The 26,494-nt window shown below is 36.9% G+C and overlaps 1 protein-coding gene across 5 annotated transcripts in view; it reads right to left on the reverse strand.

Moving 5' to 3' along the window:
- MAPK10 (mitogen-activated protein kinase 10) overlaps positions 1 to 26,192 on the reverse strand; it is a 340,034-nt gene extending 313,842 nt beyond the window's left edge. For all 5 annotated transcript variants that reach the window (XM_082463256.1, XM_082463254.1, XM_082463253.1 and 2 more), the window contains exons 1-2: positions 19,389 to 26,192; positions 14,674 to 14,788 (exon numbers count right to left, since the gene is read on the reverse strand). The gene's annotated coding sequence lies outside the window, so the exon portion shown is untranslated. The remainder of the gene's footprint in view (positions 1 to 14,673; positions 14,789 to 19,388) is intronic.
- Positions 26,193 to 26,494: the final 302 nt, after the last annotated feature.

Below are 26,494 nucleotides of genomic sequence, written 5' to 3' on the forward strand. Positions count from 1 at the left end.
CTGGATAATTCCTACCCAACTAACTTTACTCAAGGAGACTTTCTCTGACACCTAAACTATATTCAGTGTCCTGGTAATATGTGCACAGAAAATACTGGAGTCCTCCCCCCAGGAATAGTTCTCATATTTATTTAACTGTTTAAAGTAAACATACAAATGAATTATATAATTACAAAATGTGATACATGCTATGAAGGGAACTGTGTCCCTCACCAGACTATGATCTTACAAGGATGTGACATTTTCTGAGCTCAATGCCTAGAATAATAGGCATTCAAATATATATATATGTATGTATACACATATATGATGATAAGATTGATATCATCAATACTAACAGGAAGATGTAGGAGGGAAGAGGAAGGAAGATAGCCTAATTTTCTACCTGCACTCACCTGCTAAGATTCTCTACAGGACTTTACTGTCAATGCCCATCTCCACACATCAACCCTGCACCTCCAATGTCATCATACTATCATACTTTCCTTAACATATAATGCAAGATCTCCTCTTCTCTCTACCTTCCTTGGCTAATTCCATACTTCTCTTCTTGTTAGAATTCCTATGGAAATTATTCTTTAATCTTATATTTGCAAAGAATTTGAGAATCTGCAAAGCACTTCCACATACATCATCTCACTTACATAAATAAACAGCAGAGTACAATTTTATAGACCCATTTTTCTTCTTGCACTTCCCAGCCCTATACCCTTTCCACAGCTTGCTTTTCCCAAACCTAGTAGGGGTCACTCCAGAGTATACATGCTAATGAGGATGAAAATGAAATTATTTTATTTTATTGAAAGTACCCCAGGGCATATGTCATGATAACAACTGAGTTTCTTTAGTTATTTCAATATGAAACTGCTTGGTAATGATCCAAAGCAAACCAATATTTTTCAAAGTTTTAGTGTTATAGTAACAATAATAAAATGTAATTCCCTGCTCTAGCCAGACGCCATATTAAAATGTTTCACATTCAATTCTCTCAAAAACTATGAGATATGTAAAACATAACCATTTCATATGTAAGGAAAGGAAGTCTTAAAATTGTTAAGTAATTACCCATTTTCAGATTGGGAATTTGGATCTGATCTGTATGACTTGAAAGCCAAAGCCCTTTGGCCCCATACTCTGTAGTCAGGCACTATTCTGTTATACAGAGTGTAAGAGCAGGGCTGCAGTACAGAACAAAGTCATCTCAACTATTGCCAGGGACATACAGAGGCTAAAGCACAATAAAATAACACTTATTTTAATTATAAATAAATAGTAAATATATGTGATTGCCTGGGGCTTCAGATAGTCGTGCAGTGACTAGGGCAGAAGCAGGAAAAGGGGAGAAGTTGGAGCTAAACAAGACGAGAAGTCTTTGTGTGAACCTGTCCTCTCACCTCACCCCAGGACAGGAAGAGCTTACCTGGGGCAAGAAGGCTTGGAGGCTTCCCTTCCTTACTCAACCACAGAGACTTCAGGTCCCCCTTTTACGAACTGCCTTACCTTCTCTTCTTCCTTAGTGCTACTTATTAATCTTCATTTTCACTAGGTTTATCTGACCATATGAATAGATTTAGGGGACTTCCCTGGTGGCGCAGGGGTTAAGAATCCGCCTGCCAGTGCAGGAGACACAGGTTCGAGCCCTGCTCCGGGAAGATCCCACATGCCGCGGAGCAACTAAGCCCATGTGTCATAACTACTGAGCCTGCACTCTAGAGTCCACGAGCCACAACTACTGAGCCCGCGAGCCGAGAGCCCGTGCTCCTCAACAAGAGAAGCCACTGCAATGAGAAGCCCACACGTCTCAACGAACAGCAGCCCCCACTCGCCACAACTAGAGGAAGCCCACACGCAGCAACAAAGACCCAATGCAGCCAAAAATAATAACTAAAATTATTTTAAAAAAAAAATAGATTTAGGGTTTCAAAGAGGGTAGGACACAGTGAGAGCCTCAGTCATTAGCCTAACAGTCTAATTTCACTCTCCAGACACTGTAGTCAACTTGTTTCTTTATTGTCATAAGTAAAGAGGCGATAAAGTGTAATGCATAGTGTTCAGGTTCTGCTCCACCACTCACTAACTCTGGGACCTTGAACATGTTGCTTAATCTCTCTGTGACACAATTTACTCATCTGTAAAAGGAGCATAGTAATAGTACCTACCTCACTGTAAGGTATTGTGAAGAATAAATGAGATAATACATGTAGCGTACTTGGGATATTGCCTGACTCAGAGTAAGTGTTCTGTGAGCATTTACTATTATAATTACTATATAATGCATGTGTCATAAGGATTACAAAAATAATATCTAATATTCAATGAAAATTACACTCTGTGACTTCCATTTATTCCTCACATAAACTCTGTGAAGTAGATAAACACTGTCCCAATTATAAATGAAACAGAAACTCAGAGAGGTTATAGAGGAGTCCAAAATTACACAGGCAGCAAGTGATAGAGTTAGGACTCAAGCCCAGCAGTCTGATTCCAGAATCAAGCTCTGCACCACCATGTTATTTCAGATGGGTAATAATACTTGCTAATAGGTATTGAAGTTTTGCTCTGTGCCAGGCATTGTTCTAATAACTTAAGCTCTCTTATATGTTACATCTCTTGTGAAAATTAAGTGAAATTCTCAAAACTACCTTACGAGACAGATGCATTTATTGTTCCTATTCTACAAATGAGAAAACCAAGAAACCAGGCTAAGATCACACAATTAGCAGATGGCTAAAGTAAGTGTACCTCATACTGAAAGGTGGGTAAAGCTGAGGTGCTAAATTTAAATCTCAGTGACCCAGTATCAGATTGAGCATGACAATTTTCAAAAATGAAACTCCCTCCTAGCATATCCATCTAAACAATTTCTGAGCCAGAATGATTAAGACAGATATTCAACATTGTAATTACAAAAGAAGGAACTGATTAAATGCTAATTTATTCTGATTTGCCTTACTACTTAATCATCTTCCCACCTCTAAGAGCAGCTATTTTCAGTAGTCATTTTCATTCTGTCCTCTACAATTTGAATAGATTCACTATTAGCAAATAAGGATCAACTTTTCATAGGAAGCAAGACCATTACCTTCATGCGGTTCCTGTCCCATAGAAGTTAGAGGCAACGTAGAGCTAGAGAGTGGATGAATGTTCAGTCCATGCAGCTGTGGCAAGAGGAGAATCTGCCAATGATATACGGGGCCAAAACTCACAGGACTTTATAAGCCTCACATATCAATAGTAATGGATAACAACTGATTGGGTGCTGAGCAGGACCACAATAGTCCAATAATTCTTGAAGTATTTGTGTAAATTATAAAAATGAGCTTTGGTCTGGTGAGCAGAGTACAGGTTTCGTTGTAGCCCAAACCATTCACTGAGCCTCAACACTATGTACCAAGGGCTTGGTGAATGTTTCAAATGGATCCCAATGGATCTGAACTCATATGGGAAGGTGCCTTTAGAAGTCCAGAAAGACATGATGGATAGCAAGGACAGAAACATACTGTTACAGATCTTGGGAACAGATTGAATAAAATACAAGAATCAAGAAGGAAGATGGCCAGAAAATTTTCTTTATAGGAAGATTGTGTGGGAAAATAACAATGTGCCATGGGAAATAATACCAGTTGGATGGTTAGAACAAGTTATTAGATCCCTTATAGTCACAGCACAATTAAATACCTGATTTGCTAGGCAAGAGAAAGCCCAGTAGGTATATATGTGTGTGTGTGTGTGTGTGTGTGTGTGTGTGTGTGTGTATATATATATATATATATATGTATATATATATGTGTGCGTGTGTGTGTGTGTGTATGGCAATGAAAAAAATTAAGATTTTGGGGATTCTTCAAGAATGTTATTCTAGGTAAAGAAAAGGTTGATGATAAATCGTGTGGTCACAAATTAACTCAGTAAACAAATAATGAATTAACAAAGTATGGAACAGGAACCTGATTAGGAAAGAAAACACGTTGACAATCATGGTAATAAATTTGATCCAAACCAAAACAAAACCTGGCAGTTACTGTGCACTTTATGCTATGTGTTTTACATGCATTACCCTTACAATAACCTTATGACATCAGCGTTATTATTAGTACCATTTTACAGATAAGGAAACTGAAGCTTAAGAGATCATGTGACTTAACCAGGATCTCCTATGAGCTAATAGAATTGGGGTTTAAATCCAGATGGTTTAACTTTGGAGTGTACATGCTTGAGCACCATGCTATACAGCTGAGTGTTAAATTAATGGAAGTAGCCACAATGAACAAGAACACAGATGCAAGTACCAGACACATCAAATGTTGTACCACCTCTAGCTGCGTAGAGAAAAGTCAGGATAAGGAGGCCTCTGATAACGATGAGAAACCTGACCAGAATAGAGTGATGGAAATAATGAGATACAATGAAATACAAATACTCTTAAAATACAAATACTCTTAAAATAGTTTACAGTGAGCAAGATTCATAATGAACAAAATAGAATGGACTTCCATGCCTGGCTTCATCGTCTCATTTTGGAATTGACAGAGAATAAGTTTACTGTGTAGGCATTTCATGGTAATGACTTTACTATTATTAACAGTGACAATAGTTCCAGGCAGTAGGTCATATTTGCATAGCAGCCTTCCACATAGGAGCAAAAGCACCCGGCAAACATTCTCATTTTTATTATTGATGGCTTAGATTAATAGAGCACCTTTCTGTCAAAAAGCTCATTAATCCTTACACAGACTCTTGTGACACAAATAGGCAAGCAATCCATTTCTACATTTTACATATGGAGAAACCAAAGTCCAAGGACCTTTGTATAATTGCTTAGTAATACTGTGGCTGGGTCTACAATGAAATCATAAGGAACCTAGCATTCCCCTTCCTTAGTGACTGAAGCGCTATCTCTTTTACAACTTCTTACTCCGAATTACCTGAAAGTGGGGGCCTTCTCTACCTATGCCTTCCGCACCGATTCTTACTACCTCTTCTTCAAGCTGGATTCTCATTGCCTCCCTCCCTCTAATAGATCAGCCTGCATCCATCCTCTCTCCTCCCTAAACCAGTCTCAATATTGCTCCCAGATTCATTTTCTTCAGCCTGCTCAGAAAGCAGCAGTAGCTCTTCTTCATTGTCTATGGAAACAGACCCAGATGCCTTCATAGAAGGAATTTCACAGCCTCCCTTAATCAGGCCCCAATCTTTGTCCCAGCCATTTCCCTGAATGCCATCTCCTCTGTGCCTAGGTCACACAAGCCTAACTTTCTGAACCCCAAAGCTCACTCTTCTCTTTTCTCACTCTGTTCCCTCTTCTAGAAGTAACCTTTCCAACTCCAACACTGACTACTAAAATTATCTTCACAATTCTACTCTGATGCTATCTCCTCCATGAATCCCTTCTAATACCTCAGTTGAAAATGGCTGTTCCCTCAAAGTCCACAATACCCATTTAACCTTTATCTGTTGCACTCCCCATATTCTACCTAGGGCTATTGTGACTTATGAAACTACATCTGTCTTATTAGAATGTTCTATCCCTGACAGTCACAGAGAGTCAACAATGTGTCAGGCCCTGTGACAGCTAGTAGGTAAAAAAGAGAAACAGATCTCTGCCTACACAGAAGTTATAATCTTATAGACTTTCTCATCTAGAGTTCCTCCTCTGAATGACCAAACACACTATTTCTCTGTTTTTCTAGGAATGTTACCATTCTAGATCATAAAAGAGATGTTAATTCATTACATAGAGTAGATGCTTTTTAGAAGTGGTTCTCCAAGCATAGTACACAGATACCCTGAAGGTCCCCAAGACTTTTTCAGAGGGACCCCTGAGGTCAAAACTAACTCCAAATAATATTACGACACAGTTTGCCATTTTCACTCTCATTTTCTCTCATATGTACAGTAGAGTCCTCCAGAGGCTGCGTGATGTGTGATATAACAGCAGATTGAAGGCATAAGTAGATAAGAGAATTCAGCTGTCTTCTATTAAACCAGTCATTAAACAGATTTGCAAAAATGTAATACCATGCTTGTCACTAAATTATTTTTGGTTAGTAAAAAGCAGTTTTCATTAAAAGATACATTCTAGATATTTTATTTAACATATGTAACAGTTTACTGTTGTTAATTCTTAATTACCTAAATATTTCAAATTGATATCTTAATTTCTGACATGGTAAATACCAATGGATATAATAATTTTCAAGTGTGTAAAGGAATCATGAGACCACAAAGTCTGAGAATTGCTGCCTTAGAGCACTGAGACACATGTCTTTCTGTGGAACCCCAGTTGAGAATGTCTGGGCGATAGGTGAATCGTTTGTAATTGCACTATTCCCTGAACTCACCTCTGTTAAAGCAACTATCTATCCTATGTGTGAGATGAATTTATCTCTGATGCTGCAGCACCTAGCACAGAGGAGGAGGCCAGTAAATACCTCAGGGAGAAAGGAAAGAAGGAAGGAGGGAGAGGAAGGAGAGAGCATGGCAGGGAGAGAGGAAGGGAAAAAGGAAGGAAAAAAGGAGGGAGGGAGGGAGGGAGGGAAAAAGGGAAGAATTGTGTCTTTTTCATTCTTCAAAGATTCTACCACAGTAATCTGCCCACTGAAAATATCTATTAACCTTCATGTAAATGTGTTGTATTGATATAATATCTAAGGTGATTAAGACACCAATAGTTTCATCTGATATGTTGGTAAATTCCAATACAGCTTAGAAACCATGATTTTAAAGACAAATTTTTAAAGAATCCTCTCATAAATAAATCAATAGGGCTTCCCTGGTGACACAATGGTTGAGAATCCGCCTGTCAATGCAGGGGACACAGGTTCGAGCCCTGGTCCCGGAAGACCCCACATGCTGCGGAGCAACTGAGCCCGTGTGCCACAACTACTGAGCCTGTGCTCTAGAGCCCGCGAGCCACAACTACTGAGCCCGTGCGCCACAATTACTGAAGCCGCACACCTAGAGCCTGTGCTCCGCAACAAGAGAAGCCACTGCAATGAGAAGCCCGTGCACCACAACGAAGAGTGGCCCCTGCTTGCTGCAACTGGAGAAAGCCCGTGCGCAGCACTGAAGACCCAATGCAGCCAAAAATAAAATAAATAAATTTTTTTTAAAAAAATAAATAAATCAATAAACAAACCTTTATGCACACTAGTCCTTCACTATCAGAGGATAATTTTAGGATAAAGAAAGATACAAATTAGGGAAACAGATGCAGTCAATTTGGTTACCTATGCATAAATTGTCTTCCTTATGGATAATAAAGTCTCAATAATTAGAAGTAACTTCCTATAACTAAAATATATTATCTCTAGATTTAGAGTGAGAATAGGTAGAATTAAGGCAAAGATAATCAAAGGGGGAGGGTCAAAGCAAAAATTGGGCATAGGCAAGCCTGTGTTCAAGATCCTTCTAAGCTTCCATCTGGCCTATTCTTTCCTTTCAGCTGTCCATGAAGCATCTTTTCATCCCTATGAAGTTCCTTCACTGGCCAAGGTTCCCCTCATCAAGGTACTCCACTTGGCCTGGCTTTTTGGGTATTATTCCATGCTTTAATTCAATCTATAGAATTTAATCCATATAATTTGTACAGTTAAAAAGAAATTTAAACATCATCTATCACAACTCCCTCATAAACAGTTGAAACTCAGCTAGGTTAAGACTTGCCCAAAGGAATATTAATTCATGACAACGCTGCAATGAGACTCTAATATCAAGTTCTCTTCCTTTTCCAGAAACAATATAATGAAAATTTTAAAATAATCTGCTAAACCCTTAACAAAGCAATCTCTTTCAGACCACTCTTGATTCCTTCCCATGTAAAAACCTTTCCTATATATTCCATTTCCTTAGTCTCCTATGTTAATGCATTAAGACATTTATCCAAGTGTGGATGTTATCTAGATTCAAAATCCATCAACACCAATTCACGCCTTAACTCAAGTTTATCAGGTTAGCTAGCCAACCACTTTACCTCATAACATTTCTTTTTTTTTTTTTTTGGCCGTTGCATGGCTTTCAGGATCTTAGTTCCCTGACCAGGGACTGAACCCCGGGCCCCAGCAGTGAAAGCGCCAAGTCCTAACCACTGGACCACTAGGGAATTCCCATAACATTTCCATTTTAATAGGAACAGTCTTCAACCAAAGGAGTAAGTGGAAATTTCACACATTATATCAGGTTCAGAAACAGAGAGAGTTGAGAACAGCATTTTGTCTCCTTAGATCATGACACAGGGTCAGATATCTATACTTAGGACCAAGACTAGAAAAGCAGGTCAGCATATGAGATTTGATTGCCTGTGATGTTCCACGTTGCTGACCTGAACCCTGATGGGCAAGAGCATAGTCAACAGACACATGACATGATATATTTGGCTGAAACGCATAAAAAATGAAAAACAGCTTAAATTAATTGTTTCCTACCCATGATTTCACATAGTTTTTGCCTAATACAATTTATTCAATCTTTTTCTCGTGGGGAGGGGAAGAGGGGGAGTGTAATATCTTTAAATCTTAATAAACTAAATTCCAAAGCAGAATTATGTGGATTCTTAAGATTTATAAATGACTTTCTAAAAACAATACTGTCAAGGTTATCCATTCTCAAGTTTAAAGGCATTTGAAAGTGGGCCTCAAGGATTTAAAGCACCAAAAAACCAACTAGAGCTTCCAAAAGTACAACTAGAAAGAAAACTTTGAAATATCTGGTATATATAAATTCTGGCATCTACACCACAAATAATACATTATCACATGTGATGAATGCTGTTAAACTGTAGACTAAATTTTGCAATAAGCCCTAATCTGAGAAGGTTTCTTATGTTAATCACATCTTCATTAATATCTCATACTTTTATTTTAATAGTAGTTCCTCTGATACTATTTATCAGAACATGGAGAATTCTTTATGAAGAATCTGAAATATCCTAAAATTTATGCTGACTCATTCTTCAGATAAGTTCCAGGAAAACAGTATGATTTTCCTGATCTGACATCAAATTACTTGGGACCTCTCAAATCTATCTTCCTAAGAGATATAGCTTGAGGTACCACCAATCAGTGAAAAGCCTTTAAAAGGTCTACTTATGTTGGTCTTACTAAGGTTAAATAGCCCTAAGGATTTAATTTCGCACCTTGGTAACTTGCAGCCATGGAGAAGCAAGACAGAGCAGCACTATAATGACATATTTCTGAATATTCTCTTATTCGTCCCATGTATAAGATATTTTGTTCCACAAACCTGTTATACTCATTTCTAACACTTTTTACTTTGATTATGCTGCTATCATTTCTTGGAATCCCTGTTCTTACCCTTACCTGGAAACCATTTCAATGTTTAAGGCTCCATTTAGGTCCAACTTTTACCTTTAATTCTGAAAAGGATACGACATAGTAATAAAAAAGGAAGTGCTCCAGAGTTGGATTCCCTGGGTCTACCACCACTAGCTGCATGACCTAGGGCAAGTTACTAAGCCTCCTATGTTTCAGTTTCATGATTTGTAAAATAGAAATGCTCAGTGGGATTTCTATGAAGATTAAATGAATCAGTGCACGGAAAGTGCCTTGAACAGTGTGTGGCACAAAATAATCACTCAATAAATATTATCCACTATTATAATCTTTATTATAACTCTCATTCTTCCCACACCTCTCTGAACATATATAGACACATAATTCATAAGGACCTTAAACCCTAGAAGTCACTTAGTTCAATCTCCCACATAAAGTAGTACACTTGGTCAACCATGAAGACAGTTAAATACTTGCAGTGCTGGAAAGTTTGCTACTTTTCAAAAAGCACAGACTGACAAACAATCCTAATAATCAGAAAGTTCCTTTATATAAAGTGCCTACTCTCCACTCACAGGTCTGTAACTTCTGTCTCCAGTACAACTTCAAAATAAACCTGCATCCTCTATCTTCTTTCACAAAATATTCCGAACAGTCTCTGACTAGTTAAAAGTATAGTAAGACATTTTGTTTAGAAAAGTAAAACAAATTTTGCCAAAATTTACTCAACAACAATAACAAAATTAAGAAATTTTGGTAAAATTAAGAAATTAAGGTAATCCTTGCTTCTGAGGGATTTGGCAACAATATTCACATTTATCACCCAATCTACTTAAATAAAATTGTAGACTCTCCGTCAGGCTGTCAGGCTGCTTTCCAGATTATATCCAGAGGTACAATATTTGGTGCATTATTTTGTAGTCTAGTTATTTCTCTACAAAGTCCCTTTGGTTATGTTTTTTCTCCCTGTAATTTTCTTTTTTCTGCCTCTGTTTCTATCTATCTATCTGTCTGTCTATATAGATAGATAGATAGATAGATGATAGATAGATAGATAGATAGATAGATAGATCTTGCTCTTTCTTCTTTCTTTTGTCAACCATTCAACACATATTCATGCAGTACTACCAAGTATCAGGCACTGTGCTAGGCATGGAAAAGTCAAAGATAATAGATTTGGCTCAAATTACTCACAGGCTAAGGTGGAGAGACAGACACATAAACAGTTAATAAAACACACTGGTAATGCAGTGAGATAGACATGCATAGGCTACAGTGAGAACACCAGGAAGGAATGCCCAATGGAAGGAGTCAGGAAAGGTTTCTGGAAGGAGATAACATCTGATGAAGTCTAAAGTGAGTCTAAGCAGCACCTCCAAACACTAAATCACTTGAGAATCTTGTTTGAAAGATTCTGAGTCAGTAGATGTAAGTGGGACTTGAGATGCTGCAACTCTAAGCAAATTCCCAGATAATGTCCGTGCTGCTGGTCCCCAGATCACTCTTTGAATCGCAAAGGTCTTAAACGATGAATGACTAAGTAAAGGAGGGGTGGGGTGAGTACAGGCGGAATAGACAGTATGAAGTAAATCACAGAGGTAAGAAACACTTGAGTGCATGATAAGACTGAAGCACACTGGTGCCCCCAGGCAATTCGAGAGATCATCAATTCCTAAACTGGAGGTGGATGGGAGTATGGTATATTTTAAGTAGAAGGGAATTTATTACATAGGCCGTGGAGCATATCAAAGTAAGCAGGGCAGTCACATGGTAACAACTGCAAATAAGAGCTGGTAGAATCATGAGCAAGAAGATAATATGCTAGACTACTTTAAGTAAACCTGCTAACAATGATAATGAGGCCTAATTTTGGCTGTAGCAATAGATTTATTTCGAAGGAAACTGATGTGAGAAATGTTTAAGAGATAAGGGAGGTTGATTTTATTTTAACTTATTAATGTAAAAAATCAAGCAAGTTGCTATTTCTTTGCATTCGTTGCCAGCTTGGTGTCTATTCTTAACCTGACAATAACATATGATCTTGAACAAGACACTTAACCTCTTTTCACACCAAGTTCCACATTTTAAAACAGTAAAGAGTTGACCCAAATAAACACTGTGGTCTCTTTAAACCCTAAAGTTTATAATCCTGTGAATAAAATTTATCTCTCATTGAATCATGGAATCATAAAATATATTTTTAAAACCTACCACAACACCTGGGATATAAATATACACTGTATGACTAATATTGAATCTATCTAGCCAACAGGTCTTAAAACTTGAGACTTCTAAAACCCTCCTTCTTCTTCACCCATGACATTCACTACTGAGTCCAGCTGCTTTGTACTTATGCCCTACTGATGATTCTTTGGTTTATGCCCTTATTATCTTTTAGCTGAATTTCTGCAATAGCACCTTACAAGTTCTCTCTGGCTCTAATCTAACCCTTTTCCAGACACTATCCAAGAAATTGAAGAACTCTGGAGTCAGAAAGACCTGGGCTTAAATGCTAAATCCACTGTTTCATAGTTGTGTGATTGTTAGCAAGCTATTTAACCTCTCTAAACCCGAGTTTCCTTATCTATGAATCATAGGTGTGATATGAAGATTAAATGTTTGTAAAGTGCTTAGCACAGTGCTTAATACACAGTAAGAACTCAATAAATGCTAGTTATTATTTTGAAAGACAAGTCTCATAAAGACTTGAGCAGGCACTTCACAAAAGAGGAAGATCAAATGGCCAATAAAAAATGAAAAGATGTTCTTTTTATTAGTAGTCAGCACAATGCAAATTAATACTTCCATGAGTACAGCTAGGTACCCACCTGATCAGCAAATTTTAAGAACTTAAAAACCAAGTATTGGTGAGGATATAGAGCTTCTTATATATTGCTGATGGAAATATAACTTGAGGCAACCAACTGAGGAAAACATTTGGCATTATTTAGAAAAACTGAATGTGCACATACCCCAACACTCAGGAGTTCCTTTCCTTGATATGTATGCTAGAGAAGCTCTTATACATGTATACTAGAATCTACGAGCAATAATATATGTGCATAAAAATTATCATATGTATACTTAATATTATTATATGTAAATGTATTTATTTAACATTTACTTAGTACATTTATATATAAATAACTCAGGTTATTTTATATATATATATATATATATATACACAGACACACACACACCTAAGTAATATAGAAACAATCCAAATGTCTACCATAATAATGGATAAGTAAATTTGGGTATATTCATAGAGTAAAATACTACATAAGTTACATGAATAAACTACATACATCAACATGGAAGAATCTTACAGTGTTTCACAAAATCAGGTGATTAAGAATTTATCAATATATACTACTATGATTACAAGATTGAAAACCTACAAAGAAAAGCAAGAGAATAAGCATGACAAAAGGCAGGGTAATGGTTACCTCTAACGGGAAAGGAAAAGCATGTGATCTTAAGGGAGCACAAAGGGCTTTCTGGGAGTCTGCTCCTTAATATGAATGGTGGTTATGTGAGGTTTGCTTTATAATTATTCCTTAAACTGTATTTGTTTTATATACTCTTCTAGGTACATGATATTTACTAAAAAATAAATTTCATCATGTCATTCTACTTAAAATCTTTCAAAGCTTCTTCATTTTGGAATAAAATACAAATTCCTTAGCTCTGTTTAAAAGATCCTTCATGATATATCTCCTGTACCTCTCTTCAGCTTTATCTCTACCACCCCCATTTATGCCCCAGCATAGTAAATATCATCTAGTGCCCCCAAACACACAGGCTCTCTCAAGTCTCTGGGCCCTTGAAAAATGTTCTCACTGCTCCCCTTCTTCTAGCTAACCTCTTATTGCCCTTAACATTCAGCTAAAATATCACTCCCCCTGGGAAGCCTTCCTTAACAAATCCCCATCCGATCTGTCTTAGACTCTCCTTTGCTGCACTTCCTTTATCACCCAATGTCTACCCACTTAATAGCAGCAGATAAGTACCACACTCTTTAGAAATAACTCCCTTTTTTAATGGCATACTTTATCATAAGTGCCACATTCTTTAAATATAGCTCCTTTAAGGCAGGTACTGTATTTTTCAGCTGTCCCAAGAGCTAAGGATGATATCTACACCACGGATTCTCAATAAATGTTTGCTTAATGAATATATGTTTAAGATGGGGCAATATATGTTTTCTACATCACTGGGAGGCACACATAACTCAAAATATTAAGTTCAGCCATAAAAAATCACCCTTATTTTAAATTGAAATTGTTGATTACTGGCAATTACATATGATTCTCAGTCATAACAAACACATTTAATACATATTGATTACATACAGCATAGTGATGACTATTATATCTGCTTTCTCAATATAATTATAAGCAGACTGTAATGAGAATCATGATGTGAAAAAAGTATACGGTTAATTTCATCAGTCCTCTGCAGTTATGGACTATGCATTGATTCATAGGGCAGCCTGCATACTCAGAGTTATATAAGCCACTAAACAAACGAAAGAGAGATATTGATCACTAGTTCAAAACAGCTTCTTTTGGAGTCTTACAAGCACCACTGTCATACTCTTATTTCTCAAAGATGTTGTTTTACAGATTATAATTAGTTCATCTCTGCTGGAATCTATTGATTATTGACATTGGTGACTATGAAGCATCAAGTGTTTGATTAAAAAATATACTGTGCCTGTGTGTGCTGATATTTTTATAAAATAAGAAGAAGATTTTAAAATTATTCCAACTAGCAAAGCAACTGGATCCATTTTTAATACTGTTTTTATTAAGCAAAGAATTTGTAGGCTAAAATGTCCACAAATTGAGCTTTATAAAACTGTGATGTTGATTTCTCTTCCCTTACGTCTAAAGATCTAAATGTTATGTTAATATATATTACATATACCCTATATATACATGTATATATTCCTAAAAGGAATTAAGCATTATAATTTAGCTCAGAACCAATTCTTCTACGAGAGAGGATGAATCAGTAAAATATAGAATTATGCTGCAAATAATTAAAGCTACTGAAAAATACTGTTACCCAACTGCTATGCAGCCACATGAAATTATTCATTGCAGTCATCTTACTTAGGCTGGTATCATCCAGGGTGGTAGCATCATGGTGTTATACGGTGCACTTATGCACTTAAAGACCTGTAGCTCCTACATGTGGTATTAATAGCACCACACCATCAGTTAAACTTTCTGTCCTGTTGATTTTCACTTCTTTAGTTGACATTATTTGGAGCAGTATTTCTTCCGATCTATACACTAAATCACATGCCATATTTAAATTGGTTATATAGATCACATGTTTCCTGCTAAGGAACTTTTTTAAATTTGCAACTCACCACTGCTTGTATGGTTTCTCATCTACAGGAAATGGGTCTAATTCAACAGCTTCTTGCCTGAGTTGCCATAACAAAGATCTGAGATGGTCCTGCTGTTGGTGTGTCTCAAGCTAGCCTAAAATCAAAGCAAAAACACAGCCAAGTTTGATTTTAACATTTCAATAAGAATTTCACCTGCATTTAGAAAATCAAAAGACTGCCAAAGACAATGGGTGATGGGTGATGGGACACAGTGGGAGGGAATAAAACATCTCAAGGTAGTTCACTCTGTTCAAATTTATCACAAACACAAAAACTTGGTTGTTACCAACACCAGAATAGTTGGAATTTTACAATCTGAACATAAGCCCAATTAGTAATTGTTACCTTGGGTGATATGGATTGGTTTTGTGATAGGAGGCACCCTATTCAGCTTCAACTGCAACAGCTCCCTGTTACATGTTTGCACAGTCTGCTTCTCATTTAAAAACAATGGGTTCATATGGAACAATGGGTTACAGAGTTATAGCTAAAGGAGGAGGAGAAGCTCGGAAATCTCTGAAGTATGTGAAGTAAAATAAAACTACACTGAAGTTGGTCTGAAGCTAGAAAGAGACCTGTATGTATGTTTTTCCATAATCTGATCTAGTTACAAAAGTAGTTTGTAACTTCAGTCTGTTACTGTTACTTTTTGACATTATACCAGACCGATTCTCCAAGACTGTGACTGTGCCAGTTTCCAATGTTCTACTCATTATCAACCCACAGCTTTTGATTTCTAGTTAGGAAAAGTATGGTCACCATGCCCCAAATAAATGTCCTCTCTGCCCCAAATAAGAGTCCCTTTCCAGGCCAAGTGCTTACAATTGCTGCTGCTGGAATTCCTCCCACACCACATTTTCCTGCCCTCCCCCCAACAATCCCAGTGTGGCCTACCACCATTTCAGAGGAGGTAAATGTCTTTCTCCTCTGAATTCCTATTATATGTATTGATTATGGACACTTGATCATATACCATCTTTGTTATTTAACCTCATCTCCTTAAATGACTATAAGCTCCCAAATGGCAGAAACTGTGTTACAGTTTCCCAAACACTTTCACCCATAGTATTTAGACAACTATGTGCATGGGAGACATTCATTCAAGGAATATTGATTGTGCCCCTACTATGCACCAGGCAGACACAGTCAGTCCCTGACAGAGATTATAATTTAGTAGTGAATACAGGAAGCCCAGGAATAAGCGATTACACACACACACACAATGTAGAAAAAATCCTGTTTATTCTGGTGTATGTGGGGTTTTGGAGCAACTATGGGTTAGAAACGTTTCTAAGGAAACTTCAGTCCTTTCTTTTTCCATTCAAAACTTTAATTTCCATTCCTAGGAGCATTAGTTCTATAAGCCTTTGGGTTTTACATCTCATAGTCACCAGGGATAAGATCAGTGAGAAAGGCCATAGTGGCTTGTTATGAATCTAAAATGTCAGTTCAACTAGAAAATCCTTTATCAAAAATAATCATAAACTTGCAGTCCACTTTTCAAACTAAAAATGTTTCTTTCAATTTAAGGATTTTCAATATCACCTGAAGTCTCCATTTAGAGTTTCTACTAAGATTCACAATTAGAAATGGAGTTCTCTTCCATTAAATAGAGGGGGGAGAAACAGAACCTGAAACAGAGATTTTCCACTTTCCCCTCTTTGCCTTGATTTTTTTATAAGGATAAAATGTACTCAAACAAAAATATCTTTAGTCAAAATCTTACAACTTGGTTATGAGAATATGTACAGATAGGTAAATTTCTGAAAATCCAAGCTCCAATTCTAAATTACAATTTCTCTTTCAGTCAATATGCAGCAAGATCTTTTATCTGATTCAGCAGCAGTGGCTCATCTCAGACTTATGTAATGCAACAAATATCTCTAATATGCTAAAAAAAAACAAATGGATTTTGTTCTCTATCAATAAGCATCTCCCCCAGTAGTCTATAGGCCCAACTTTTTCCACGAATCCTTGGTCCTCAGAAGAAGGTGTAAGAGATACAAGCGTGGTAGGAAGGAAGCACTCAGCCTACAACAAATGCAGCATTGTACTCCTTTCTTGTCATTCCTGGACACTTTGTGCCTCTTTTTTGCATAAGTGTTGCAGTGTCCAACCAAAAGCTTAAAAGAGACTGCAAGAGGAAATAGTAGGGGCAACAGAGAAAGAATTTAAAATGTCAATATGTTACTTCTTATTCTAATTGAAGGAAGTCCCGCTTGCTTTGAGTCCATTATTCTCATTAGCACCTAGGCAATCATTCAATTTGAACACACCAATTCCATGTAAAGTCTTATAGCTACAAATGTGACCTGCAGCCAGAAGTAGAGCAGGAAGGGAGGGCATCTGCCCTCATGTTTAACAAGAAAAACCCAATTCATCTTTATCCATCATCAGTATTAAAAGACTTTTCCACTAAGATTCATTTACATAAAGTCACACACACATGCACAAAAACACCTTTAAATATGGGAGGCTTTACCTTTAAATATGGGAGGCTTTTTCACATTACTTAAATTAGGCAGATTCCTTTTGCTCATGATATTCCTATAGGATACACTAACAAGGGAAATCCTATGAATTTTCCTGTAATTTTAAAATCTACATATATTTTATGGCATCCACCATCAATTCTCAGTTCATTTTAACCTTGACAAATATTGACCGTGTACTCTGAAACCATTAAATACTAATAGCTGCGGATGTACCAGACAATGAGAGCAAAAACACACTTGGTCCCTCTGGGATCTGCTCATGAGCCCCCGCTTCCAGCATGGCAATCACACTCCGCCCCACAGCAGCTGCTGCTCTGGGGCAGGCAAGCAGGAAGCTGGAAGCAGCTGATTTTTCCCACTCTGCATATCATTTCTTACTGCCCATCATCAAGAATCTTTTTACCAAAACTGTGAAGACTTTATAACACCAGGAGATTGTCAAATTAAAGATTCCTTGCAACAACGAGAGGGAGCGATGTACAAATGAGGAAGCATGAAGACTCTTTAATACCTAAGGTCATACCACCTTTGTCATTGGATTTTCCAGTGCTGTTGTGAGGGAGAGAAAATCCAGTTTGCTTTATGTGATAAAATAAGCTAATCTAGGACTTTATGTCAATTTTAAGAGTGAGATCAAGGTAGAGGGAATACATACCAGAGACAGCAAAACTGCTACATCCAAACTGTCCGGCCCCTATAATCCCATGGCTCCCAAGTGGAGTCGGGAGCTGGCGAGCTCATTCATGGGCATTAGCATCACTGTCTATATTTATAACACAAAAATTCACCTAAGGTAGAAAATTTACAGAAGCCTGTCTGAGAGAAATGGCCTTTCCTGCAACCATTTTAATACATGGATGAGCATTCTGTGAGGTCTTTCAGGGTCTGACAACTAGCAGACTAGGGACAGAGGGAGAAATTGGATATTGGGCTGGCAATGCCTGGCGCACTTAGACCCAATTTCCTTCAGTCTGAACTGTGGCCTGTCCCATAGGACTTAGCCTGACTCTATCCAGTTTGTTCATAAAAGTTATTGTCAACACACCAAAGCAGGCAGGGCTCCTGTAAACACACTGTCAGGCTCTGCAGCAAAGACAGCCCATGTAAACAACCTTGTGATTGCTTCAGAGCCAACTGCCATGGGATAAGCCATTCTTTTTCTGTGGTTAAATTGCAGTACCCTAGGAAATTATGTCTTTAAGGGGGTAAAAACAGAGACTCAGTCTCTAGACTTAAAGGGAGAGGGAAAAAAGAAATATATACATGTAATTTTCTTTAAATAGCTCTAGTCTTGATTTACTTGAAGATTTTCCAGTAAATCACATTTATTTTGCTGCAGGCACAAATACATAAATTCTGCTAAATACATTGCCATGCTCATTTCTGATGATATATCTTTTTCTCCCAAATGAGCTCTGACATTTCTAGGGGACACAGTATCCCAGTACAGAGTACCTGGGAACCATGCCATGAAGAAGAAAAAAAAAAAAAATGCTGCCTGCTGTGACTAGATCACTTTCTTAAAGGGACCCCTTACCTATGCAACTGCAGTGCCAATGTTTTATCTCTAACCTGACCCCCGTTCTGTGTTCCTCTTCCCAGCCCCAATTTAGCCTAGAATGTCTCTGCAAGAGTAATGCCATTAGATTTGCAACTAAAAATACCATTCCGGAACTAAAATATGTAAATATGCCCCAAAATACTTATTTAAGCTACATCTCTCAGGAAGTAAACTTGAATAACTTAAACTCCGCATAACTTAAAGATGTGATTTTTTTAATGTTTTAGGGAACCCATGGCATTTCTTAGATCTGGGACTGAGGTCAGCACTTCTAACAAGTACAGCTGTTTCTCATTCTCTCTCTCTCTCTCTGGTTTTCTCTTCCCTTCTGTAGCTCTGCATTGGTCTAAAAATCCCTGGCCACAATAAAAATGCTCCTTCCCACCCTCTGCCAAACCTCACTCCAAACAGAAAGGTTTCAACATGCCCAAGTCTGGGGAGAGATGCTCCGCACAGAAGGAAAGGCTGGTGGCTTCTTGCCTCAGAGGTAGTTCACTTCATTAACCTCCTATACACCCCATTTCTACCCCCCTCTTCCATGTTCACTCTCCCGCCCCACCAGAAACAATCAATAGACATCACCCCCATCCTCCAGAAAAAAACAGGTTAGAACCCAGAATGAGCAAAGAGCCACCTACCATTCCGTGCTTGAGAACTACGATCCTGATCCAGCAGTGTTTGCCCCAGAAATCCTCCCTACTTGTTTTTCATTAACCACATTCCAAACTGTAATAAGGAATAGATTCTTTGCAGGTGGGGAAATTGTTTAAAATTAATGATGGACAGGTGATTTCCAAGAAAAGCCAATCTTAAAGTCACTCAAGCCCCTAGGAATTGAGGGGTGAGGAGAAAAAAGGAATATTGTAAAAATGAAAAAGGAAAGGAAAAAGGTAAGCATATAACAAGCACCGACCACCCCCATAAAAATAGAAAGAGAAGGGGAGGTTTTAAAAAAAAGAAGAAGAAGAAGAAGAGTGGCTTGCTGAATCACCCTCTTTCACTGCCTGGAAACCATTGTGCAGCGTGATGCTGCCTGTACCATTGTGGAACCTACCAGAGGAGACAGACAGAGGGCTTGGGGAATGGGGTTGCTATGGCAACCAAAAGGAGCACACGTGACGTCAAAGCCCAGAGAGGTCTAGGGAGGGGTAAGAGGGAGAAAGGAAAAGAGGAAAAAGTCTATGTGCGGCTACAGCTACTGTGTTTTCCAATGAAAAGAGGACCAGGTGAAATGGAAAGGGACAGGGTTCGTTGGCAGCTATTATCAGCAGCTACGACATCAGGCAGCCAGACTGCACAACCGGGAGAAACAACCCACTCCATGCAGCCCTGGCCCAGCACACAGCAGGGCTGAGACACAAATGCTTGCAGATCAAAACACCATTGGAAATATAGTCAATCTATGCTTTTCAACTAGCTCAGCTTTTTGCAAACAGCACAAAGAGAGATATGGAGTATCTCTAAATGTCAAAGCAAACAAGAATGTAATAACCTCAGAGGCGAAGTGAGCATTTGGGTCCCACCTGGACTGCAGAGGTCATTTGAACGGCACAATTCCTCCTCTCTGTTTCCTTATCTTTTATAAAAATCCTAAATAAAACCCACTAAACCAAAGTCAGCAAACTGATTCTTAGATTGTAATTTGAATGTGGAAAGAAAATACCGATAATTTGAGTTAACAAATCAGGGTTCTTTTTTTTTTTTAATTGGGATAATTCTTTAGAAAACGGATGCAAATTGCTATAGTACTATTTGGGGCAGATACCTCAATTTTATTTAAGTAATCTGTCCTGTCTTTGACTGTTAGAGTATATTTTTAAGTCTCCATATAGTTTGCTTACTGTTAAATATAGATGTTTAAATATAGATGTCATAGGTTCTTAAATATAGAACGTTAATCTATAAATATTAGTTTTCTAGAATGAGAGCTCAGAACAGTGGACTACTTCCACTATTTTTTTTTAATGACCAAAATTTTTTTAACTGTTTAAAAATATTTTTTTACTTAAGGGAAATTTTCAATACATATATGGCCTAACCAGCCTCAACCCTTGGGCTTCTCAAGTTACATAATTGAATCAAATTCCTTTTTTGCTTAAACAACTTTGAGGTGGGTTGTCTGTCTATTGCAACCAAGTAAGACTGAGTTTTATACCACTCTGCACTGTATTTTGGAACTAGCATACTTACATGAATAAGGAGCTTCTACCACATGTTAACAGAAAGGATACAACATGCAAAACATATAAACCAAGCAGTGATTGTAGACACTGAAACACATCATAAAACCATACAGGACCACATCAGGTTTTGTGTTGTTGCTGCTGCCGTAATTTCATTCAGGAGGGAATCTAGAAAAAAGTCTTGCGTGAGTTTTCTTTTTCGTCCAGTGGATAAGTTTTTGGAGGTTACTTTGTTCTAATTTCAAGTTCAACAAGAAGCAGTTGATTATTAACTTTTAGTCTTGGCAATGGGCCTACCTACAAGACAACTATGTCTCAAGCAAAAATATGTATTGATTAGCCAAATAACTTTATAGCACAATGTAATTGGCATTCAAGCTTTTAATTTACTTTATTCTAAGTTTTGATATCAGAAGTCAATTCCCAATAACTGGATATCAGTGAGGAGAAAATGAACTTCAACTCCTCACGTTGCAAACACAAAAATTAATTCAAGATAAATTTTCACTGAAACATGAAAGCCAAAATCTATAAAGCTATTAGAATAAAATGTATCTTTTAGAAGAAAAAATAGCCTTCTGTTCTTGGAGTAGGCAAAGATTTCTTAGGACACAGAAAGCACTCACCATAATAGAAAAAACATAGACTTGATCAAGATTAAAAGCTTCTAAAGTAACCATTAAGAAAATGAATAGACAGCCACAGACTAGAAGGAAATACTCTTGATAAACAAATCTGAAAATATTCTTGATATTCACAAACTCTAGATTATATAAGAATATCCTATAACTCAATGATAAAAGCAATTTTGTTTAATGGGCAAAAGTCCTGAGCAGGACTTGACAAAGGAAGATATATAAATGGTCAATAAGTACATTAAAAAGTATTCAATGGAATTGGTCATCAGGGAAATGCAAATTAAAACTGCAGTAAATGCCATTTCACACCCACAAAAAATGGCTAAAATTAGAAGGACTAACAACACTAAGTATTGAGTAGGATACAGAGAAACCAGAACTCTCCTACATTACTAGTGGGAGCAGAAAATGGTAAAACTACTTTGGGAAATGGTTTGGTGGTTTTTAATGGTAAACATACACCTACAGTATGACAACAAGATAGTCACCTAAGAGAATAGAAACATATGTCCACCAAAAAAAATTTATACATCAATGTTTATGCCAGCTTTATTTATAATTGGTAAAAACTGGAAACAACTCAAAGTATAGCAACAGAATAATGGATAAGCAAACTATGGTATATTCATATAATAGAATACTATTCAGCAATGAAAAAAGAATGACAACTATGAATAGGCTAAAACCATTTATTTTTCTTCTATTAGGTGTTAATTCTTGATGGCACAACTTACAGAGTGATAGATGCCAACATTGTACTGAGGTGTATTTTACTATTTAGGGCTTTAATTCTCAGCCTACTCATTTCAGTAATATTTAGATGATTAAAATGTTCTTTTAAATCTATTTTATATACCACAGAAAAAATAATTTCCTAAAATTAGATCATTTAATATAAGTCAGTTAAAAAAATTGACACCTAAATAGATCCTATTCCTTACTGGATAAAACCAAAACTCTTCATTTAAAGTCCTCAATGAGAAGATATTACATTTTCAGAATGAACTATGGAAATATGCAACAACATACATGAATCTCAAAAACATGCTATGTGAAAAAAATGAGACAAAAGAAAGTATTTACTATATAAAGTTCTAGAACAGACAGAACTCTTCTATGGTGATAGAAATCAGAACTATGATTGCCTGGGGGAGACACACAGTTGAGGGAAATTTCTATAGTGATGAAAATGTTTGACATCTTGATAGAGGTGTGAGTTATTACATAAATGTAAGCATTTGTCAAAACTCTTCAAAGTCTAGCTCTTAAGACCAGTGCATTCACTCTGTATAAATTAAATAGCTGTTTTAAAAAAAATTAAGTCAATTCCCAAGAAGAAAATTGCTGAGTGAACAATAAGTTAGAGTTTCTAAACTTGCAAATCTGGTCCTATACCTTGAGTCTTGATTTTGCAAACCTAAGCAGACCCAGCAATAGGAAAGGCTAGACTCAGAGTCACCAGGATGTTAAGAGATACAGCAACCCCGCTGAAGTGAGGCAGACAATTGATGGAGGTTTACCTAACAAACAAGAAATGAGAATTCAGACATTAAAAAAGAGATTTTTTTTCAGAGAAGCCTGGCAAGAACTAGATTCCCAGGTTCCTCTGCAAGGACTATAATTCAATGGCAGGACTCAAGACTGAAGGAAATGAAGGTGCTGAAGACCTGGCTTTACAAACAGTAAATGACAAAGGACTCGGGGATAAGGGAGCATAAAAGAATCAAGTCAGTGAGATTGGACTGCCAAGTAAGAATTCTATTTCTGAATCTAAGTCTCAAGTTCTTTCATGGGGGGCTAGCAGTAAAACCAACTACCGTACTAAGGTCTCTTATCAAAATCGGACCCAGAGTAGAGAGACCAACTAGTCTTCATTTGCCAGGGACTTCCCAGGTTTTAGCAAGTCCCACATCCCAGGAAACCCCTCAGTCTCAGGCAAACTAGGAAGGCTGACCACCCTAGCCCAGACTCTAGAATGGACTTGAACCCTCAGATGAGAGTTAAAGGTCCCAGCTGCAAAGAAATTTACAAAAGAAGTCAAAGAGGTCATTATAACAGTGACGTTGCTGAAGAGGGGTGTCACCTAGCTACACTTTCAACAATTAGATATTTAGGTTATAAATTAGGATGCTGGTAAGAGGATGCAAATGGTTTGATAAACACAAGCAAAATTATAAATGAACTGAGGAGTGAATGAATATGAGGGGAATTCAGAGAGTCAGTGTTGGCTCAGATTCACTATCATTTCGACATATATAATAATGTCTTCTCTCAGAAAGTCAGCCATGTATCTTTCATGATGTTTCCACCTGGGGAACACTTGTCCTTTGCAAAACAATTCCACAATTTAAAACTTTCAGAAATGCTGCATACAGTATCTCCCTTTTGTAAAGTCATATTGCACATTACTAAATTAAAAGCACTGAGAAACCTTGAGGTTAAAAAAAAACTATTTAAATTTCTTAAAATTAAATCAAAATTTATATCTCAAAATAACTTCCACAATGCAATTTTTAATTAATATCTTGTATCATTCTACTTGGATAAGAAACACATGACCAAGAGTTTACCATGGTCATAATAATCTTCAGTGTAATGAACTTAAAATATCAATGGTTCCTCATATAATCTGATTTCATTTCTGGGTATTTAATTGCAGAAAACAAAAACACTAACTTGAAAAGACATATGCATTCCCATGTTCACTACAGCATTATTTATGATAGCCGAGATATGGAAGCAACCTAAGTGTCCATTGATATGTGAATGGATAAAGAAGACATGGTATATATATACACAGTGGAATATTATTCAGCCATAAAAAGAATGAAATCTTGCCATTTGTGACAACATGGATGGACCTTGAAGGCATTATGCTAAGTGAAACGAGTTAGACAGAGAAAATACATATGATCTCACTTATATGTGGAATCTAAAACAAGCAAATAAAAAAGCTCATACATACAGAGACTAGATTGGTGGTTGCCAAAGGCAGGGGGGATGGGTGAAATGGGTGAAGGAGATCAAAACATACAAGCTTCTAGTTATAAAATAAATAAGTCATGGGGGATGTAATATACTGCCTAGAAACTATAGTTAATAATACCATATTGCATATTTGAGAGTTGTTGAGAGTAGATCTTAAAAGTGATCATCACAAGAAAAAAAATTCTGTAACTATGCATGGTGACAGATGCTTGCTGCACTTATTGTGATCATTTCACAATATATTCAAGTGTCAAATCATTGTTGTACACCCGAAATTAATGTAATGTTGTAAGTAAATTATACTCAATAAAAAATAAAATTAAATTAAACCTAATGGCTTTAAAAAGAGTAAATTTTGTGACCTTTCAATGTCACAGAAAGAGAAGGAATCTACTTCCGCACTCCCTTTCCTTTTTAATTAACAGACTTTATTTTTTTAGAGTAGTTTTAGGTGTACAAGAAGATTGAACAGAAAAGTACAGAGAATTCCCATATACCCTGCTTCCCTCCCCACACAGTTTCCCCTATTATTAACATCTTGCATCAGTGTGGTAAATTTGTTACAAGTGATGAACCAATATTAATACATTATCATTAACAAAACCCATAGTTTATATTAGGGTTCACTGTTTGTCTTGCACAGTTCTACAGGTTTTGACGAATGTATAATGTCATGTTGCACTCATAATTTTCTTCTTGCTTAGGAGTCAATTTTACATTTGGGAAACAACTGTGTTCACATCAAAAGAAAGTAGATAAAATTGGTCTGCTGAAAGTTTTTGCTAGTGTACAGAGCACTATTGTTAGAATTCAGTGGCAGAAAATGTATTTTGAACCAACTTTTATTAAGCTTATAAAAGCATTGATTTTTTTTCACTGGCAACACCCGTAACTAGCTAAATTATGTCCCTTTTTGGTTAAACATACTTTGATTATAAATGCAGAATATCTGCTGCTTGGAAAACGGAAGCTTTTCAGTAGCCTGGTAGACTTTTTTGAAAGTCTGGATTTAGTTTACAATAATTACGGGGGGAGGGAATTCTATTTAAAAATAATATCAAAGTAGCTTAAACTTCCTCAGGTAGCAACAGTTTAAAAAATCTAATTAGAGTATTTGTCTTTTGAACAATCATGCTAATAGAAAATTGCCTTTTCTTAGATCCCAGCAGAAGCTGGTGTGTGAGATAAAGAAACAGTTATTCTTGCCATACATCCTCAGGTTTATCCACACTTCAGTCCATGTACATCTGCAGCAATTTCAATTTTCCTTATCCTTGGCTTTGCTGCAGTGCCCAGAAGCATGAACGAAAGCATGGAGGTACCATAGATTATATTTGAATTTGGTCTAGAAATTCAACTTCTTACAGTGCTGCAGCAATCCGTATCTTCATTAAAAGGACTATTCTTTTTTTTCAGCTTTACTGAAGTATAATTGACAAATAAAATTATAAGATATTTAAGGTGTACAACGTGATGACTTGATGTATGCACACATTGTGAAAGGATTCTCCCCATTGGATTAACTATCCATCAGCTCACATACCATATTTACCTTTTTTTTTTTTTAGTGAGAACATTTAAGATCTACTCTCAGCAAATTTCAACTATACAATACAGTGTTATACACTACAGTCAGCATAAAATTATAAGATATTTAAGGTGTACAACGTGATGACTTGATGTATGCACACATTGTGAAAGGATTCTCCCCATTGGATTAACTATCCATCAGCTCACATACCATATTTACCTTTTTTTTTTTTAGTGAGAACATTTAAGATCTACTCTCAGCAAATTTCAACTATACAATACAGTGTTATACACTACAGTCAGCATGCTATATGTTAGATCCTCAGAACTTACTCATCTTATTACTGAAAGTACGTATCCTTTGACCAACCTCTCCCTATTTTCTCCACCCCCCCCAGCCCCTGG

This window comes from Balaenoptera physalus, assembly GCF_965194825.1.
Source record: "Balaenoptera physalus genome assembly, chromosome: 5".
Lineage (NCBI taxonomy): Eukaryota > Metazoa > Chordata > Mammalia > Artiodactyla > Balaenopteridae > Balaenoptera > Balaenoptera physalus.